Source organism: Tupaia chinensis, unplaced genomic scaffold (assembly GCF_000334495.1).
Source record: "Tupaia chinensis unplaced genomic scaffold, TupChi_1.0 Scaffold143886_1, whole genome shotgun sequence".
Classification (NCBI taxonomy): Eukaryota; Metazoa; Chordata; class Mammalia; order Scandentia; family Tupaiidae; genus Tupaia; species Tupaia belangeri.
This window is the reverse complement of record NW_006203737.1, coordinates 2092627-2098148: the sequence shown is the minus strand read 5'-3', so window position 1 is coordinate 2098148 and position 5522 is coordinate 2092627. Positions and strand designations below refer to the sequence as shown.

Here is a 5522-nt window from a genome sequence, read left to right as displayed (position 1 = left end):
TCTGATCTGGTTTGGGCTATATAACCCTTAAATGAACTGCTATGGCCAGGAGAATGGTGTATTATGATTGGTTGCACCAAGGTCATATGCTCACCCCTTTATCCAGTGTAATACATTAACAGTTCCTTCATATAGATGGAGTGAGGGAAAATGTCCAGGCTAAAACAAGAAAGGGAAGAATGGCAGATAAAAACAATAGCAGTCAACCTCTTTCATATGCTATTCCTCACCTCTGTTCAACAGCTCATACTGTTCTCTTTGTATGGCATGGACTACTCAATATTCTCTCAAGTACAGACCTGAGCTTGAGCTTGAAGAAGAACCATGTACTGGGATTTGAAAAGCCTCACTAAAACTCATGCTTAAATTTAATCCCCACTGTGAGGTATTAAGAGGGTAGAATCTTAAACCAACTGTGATATTAAGAAGTGGAACCCTGGGAGGGAATTAGGTTTAGATAATGTCATCAGAGTGGGGCCCCCATGATTAAATACTGGTAGCTTTATAAGAAGTGGAAAAGAAACCAGAGTTGACACATGCTCTTGCCCTCTTGCCACACGATGCTCTGAGCCATCTTGGGATACTTCAGAAATTCCTCATCTTCAGAAAAGCTCTTATCAGATGCACCCCTTGACCTTGGACCTCTAGAACCATGAGCTGAATAAACCTTTATTCTTTAGAAGTTACTCAGACTGTGGTATTCAGTTGTAATAACAGAAAAACAGATGAAGACGTCATGTAAAGTAAAACCTCTATTTGGAAACCTTTCATTCTTACTCGTATGAAGTTGAGTTATATATTTCTTTCACCATGCTTATAATATCCTACACATAGCTCTATCATGGTACTTAGCATATAGCACACACATCTATCCTGCTATTCTGTTATTGTCTTTAAAACTATCACATCTTTCTATACAAAATGCCTAAACCAGTGTCTGTACATCTTGTAGAAATTCAATAAATGTTGGTTGACAGAATGGCAGATTTCAAAGTCCCTTGAGAAAAGTCAAAGGCAAGGTCTAAAGATTAATTGAGTTCCTGTAGTAGAACGCTAAGAAAAAAGTCCCAAGTGACATGGTCTGTCTAGTAAAAATTCAATTCTTTCAACTGAACAGCCTGCCAAAAACAATGCTTTTATAGAGACTGTATTATAGAGTACAGAAATGTGAGCATTCCAAGTTTTCAGTAAAATTATGAATCATAGAATCAGAAAAAGATAGAGCTGGAAGAGTCTTTAGAGATTACTTAGTCCAACACTTCTCATTTAATAAATTAGAACTCTAAAGCCAAAATATTTTCTTACAAAGTATACAGAGTAATGATGCTTGCAGAAGAACCAGGAATGATAACCAAATATCAACATTGCTCTAGTCTGGTGCTTTACCACTTAGCTTGTTTGCTTGCTTGCTTTCCTTTCCTTTCTTTTTCTCTTTCTTCCTTTCTTTCTTTTTAAGAGATTTTTACTATAGGGCACCAGAAAGACAGAGAGAGACAGAGAGATATAAAGTGAGAAATCACTCCCCAAGGGGTATGGCCACACCGCAATTCCTTCTCCTCCATTCTCCTCTCAGGATCTTGGGCATGTACACACGCATGTGTGGTGTGAGTTTAAGCCACCAGGTCCAGGATTCGAACTGTGGTGAACTGACATTGGAGTCCAGCAATGTAACCACTATGCCATCTGCTTTTCCCACATCGAGCTTTCTTAACTGTTATGCCTTTGACATACTTTGTCTCTTAGCTATTAAGTGTTTTCTAGTAATATTGTCTGATCACTTAGGTCTCTCTTATTTACAAAAATGCATCTTTTGTTGACCTTTTGTTTTCTCTTCCCTTTCTGCCTCAGACATTAAAACTTACTTATCCTAAGAGCAGTGCAGCACTCTATTTTCTTAATTCACAGTTTTTAACAAAGTAATTCTGTATTAGTAAAAAATGTTAGGAAGTTCTCTTGTTAAAGTTTGTTCATTTATTTCATGATTGAGAGAAGCAGAGAAACAGAGAATTAGACACAGAGAAAGAGTACCCCAAGAGTGTCATGACATTGCAATCCATCCCTAGCTTCAGTCAGTATGGATTATAGGTATCTGTGTGCCTGATATACTCAGGGAGGTTTTCAGATGCAAACCAGTAACCTTCTCATGGATATCTGCTTCACAAAGCATCTCATTTCAACACTGCACCACTACCTGACTCCTGGAGGCTCTCTTAATTTAGTTGACCCTATTTCATTACTACTCATTTACAAGTATTGACTCCAACATTTCCCAGCCTAAAGGTGCTTTAGAACTTCCAATATAAGGTATAGCTACCAAATCTGAGAAATTATTTACAGTAACCTTTATATTAAGAAGCTAACATGGGACCAGCAGTTAGCGTAATGGCTATGTTATTGGACTCCCATGTAGTTGACCGTGGTTCGAGTCCCAGACCCAATAGCTTAAACTCACACCAGGCACGTGTACGTGCATACCAGAAATCCTGAGAGGAGAATGGAGAAGAAGGGATTGCAGTGTGGCCATCCCCCCCTGGGGAGGGGGTGATTTCTCACTTTCTGTCTCTCTCTCTCTGTCTTCCTGGTGAGCGCCCTATAGCAAAAACTTCTCAAAAAAAAAAAAAAAAAAGAAGCTAACAAATAAATAACAAATGACTGTTCTAGGTTCCAGATTAAAAGAATCAGGTTTGTTTATCATAGTTAAACTTAGTTTTGCTATGACTCCATGTGAGTAATTCTTCACTCAACACCTCCAAGCCAAAAGAAAATCCAGTGATAACTATGACTGGATGTGGTTATCATGATAGTTCTTTTTGCCCTCTTTTGCATTGGTACTAGAAATGTGAAATTTGTAAGAATAAGGCCTGTGGCCATTTGGGTTTAAGCATGTAAACTTTCCATTAGAGAATATCAGATAATATAGAATTCATGTTAAAGCACACAGAATCTGCATCTAGACTGCCTGGATTCAAATTCTAGCTCTAGAAGTTATTAATTGTATGATCTTGGTCAAGTTACCTAAACTTACTGAATCTCTGTTGTTCCACCTGTAAAGCAGAGATAAGTTGAGATAATGAAAGTCACTATCTGCTCTAAATCATTATGCAGCTATGAACAGAAATACTTGATTATGGGTAATTTGTAAAAATAGATGTGTATTCAGCTCACAGATGAGAAGGCAAAGAGCATGGTGCTATATCTGGTAAGGCTCTTCTTATAGCTTTACAACTTAACGGAGAGTAAGAATATACATGTCTGTGTCCATATGTATCTGCTCTCATCTCATTCCCTTTCCTTATAAACCTCCCAGTATTCAGGTGGGGAGCCCCATCCTGATAACCTTATCCAATCCTAATCACTTCTCAAAGACTTCCTCTTTTAATGCCATAACTAAATTAAATTCCCACCCTCTTTTTTTTTTTTTTTTGAGATTGTTCAAACAAATTTACTTATTATTGATTCACTACAAAATTTCATATGAAACACATGGCACTATTACAGGATTTGGCCTTCTAGAGAAATATGTAAACAGGCATTCTATTAAGATTCTGCCAGGAACTAGCAGTTAGTATAATGGCTATGTTGCTGGACTCCCACATAGTTGACCGTGGTTCATGTCCCGGACCCGGTGGCTTAGAACTCACGCCGGGTGCGTGTGCGTGCGTGCCCAAGATCCCGAGAGGAGAATGGAGGAGAAGGGATTGTGGCATGACCATCCCCCCTGGGGGGTGATTTCTCGCTTTCTGTCTCTATGTCTGTGTCTGTCTGGCGAGTGCACGAGCCCTATAGTGAAAACATCTCAAAAAAAAAAAAAAAGATTCTGCCTTCTTAGAAAGGTGAAAAATGACCCAAACTCCCAACCCAGAAAAAAATTATCTAAATTATCATATTCTTTAAAAAGTTCCAACAAGTTCTTAATACAAGAGTGATTTAAAGTACTGATTTTAAAACTAATAACTTAAAACTGCCACACACACATAAAAACAAAATGGTCCACAAAACATTTTCCTTTCCTTCTGAAGGTTTTACGATGCATTGTTATCATTAACCAGTCTCTTACTATTAAACTTAAATGACCAATTGAGACAAACAGTTCTGAGATTGTTCTTCCACCACTGATTAAGACTGGGGTGGCAGGAATTAGGGATATTCATTTAGCCTTCTGAGCTTTCTGGGCAGACTTGGTGACCTTGCCAGCTCCAGCAGCCTTCTTGTCCACAGCTTTGATGACACCAACAGCAACTGTCTCTCATATCATGAACAGCAAAACGGCCCAGAAGAGGATAGTCAGAGAAGCTCTCAACACACATGGGTTTGCCGGGAACCATATCAACAATGGCAGCATCACCAGATTTAAAAAATTTAGGGCCATCTTCCAGCTTTTTACCAGAATGGCGTTCAATCTTTTTCTTCAGCTCTGCAAACTTGCAAACAATGTGAGCTGTGTAACAATCCAATACAGAGGCATAGCCAGCACTGATTTGGCCTGGATGGTTCAGTATAATCACCTGAGCAGTGAAGCCAGCTGCTTCCATTTGTGGGTCATTTTTGCTGTCACCAGCAACATTGCCACGTCGAACATCTTTGACAGACACATTCTTGACATTGAAACCCACGTTGTCCCCAGGAAGAGCTTCATTCAGAGCTTCATGGTGCATTTCAACTGACTTGACTTCAGTTGTCACATTGACTGGTGCAAAGGTGAACACCATACCAGGCTTGAGCACACCAGTCTCCACTCGGCTGACAGGAACAGTGCCAATACCACCAATTTTGTACACATCCTGGAAGGGCAGACGCAAGGGCTTGTCAGTTGGACGAGTTGGTGGCAGGATGCAATCCAGAGCTTCAAGCAGTGTAGTTCCACTGGCATTGCCATCTTTATGGGTGACTTTCCATTTATTGAACTATGGCATATTAACACTTGGCTCCAACATATTGTCACCATTCCAACCAGAAATTGGCACAAACACTACTGTGTCGGGATTGTAGCCAATTTTCTTAATGTAGGTGCTGAGTTCTTTAACAATTTCCTCATATCTCTTCTGACTGTAGGGTAGCTCAGTAGAATCCATTTTGTTAACACCAACAATTGGTTGTTTCACACCCAGTGTGTAAGCCAGAAGGGCATGCTCACAGGTCTGTCCATTCTTAGAGATACCAGCCTCAAATTCACCAACACCAGCAGCAACAATCAGGACAGCACAGTCAGCCTGAGATGTGCCTGAAATCATGTTTTTGAAAGTCTCTGTGTCCTGGGGCATTGATGATAGTCACATAATACTTGCTGGTCTCAAATTTCATCAGGGAGATATCAATGGTGGTACCATGCTCATGTTCAGTTTTCAGTTTATCCAAGACCCAGGTGTATTTGAAGGAGCCCTTTCCCATCTCAGCAGCCTCCTTCTTGAATTTTTCAATGGTTCTTTTGTTGATCCCACCACATTTGTAGATCAGATGGCCAGTAGTGGCGGACTTGCCGGAATCTACGTGTCCAATGACAACGATGTTGATGTGAGTCTTCT

General features: G+C 39.9%; 1 pseudogene; it reads right to left on the bottom strand.

The window, feature by feature from the left end:
* Positions 1-4131: 4131 nt before the first annotated feature.
* The window catches only part of LOC102485729 (elongation factor 1-alpha 1-like), a 21186-nt pseudogene continuing 19795 nt past the window's right edge, over positions 4132-5522 (bottom strand).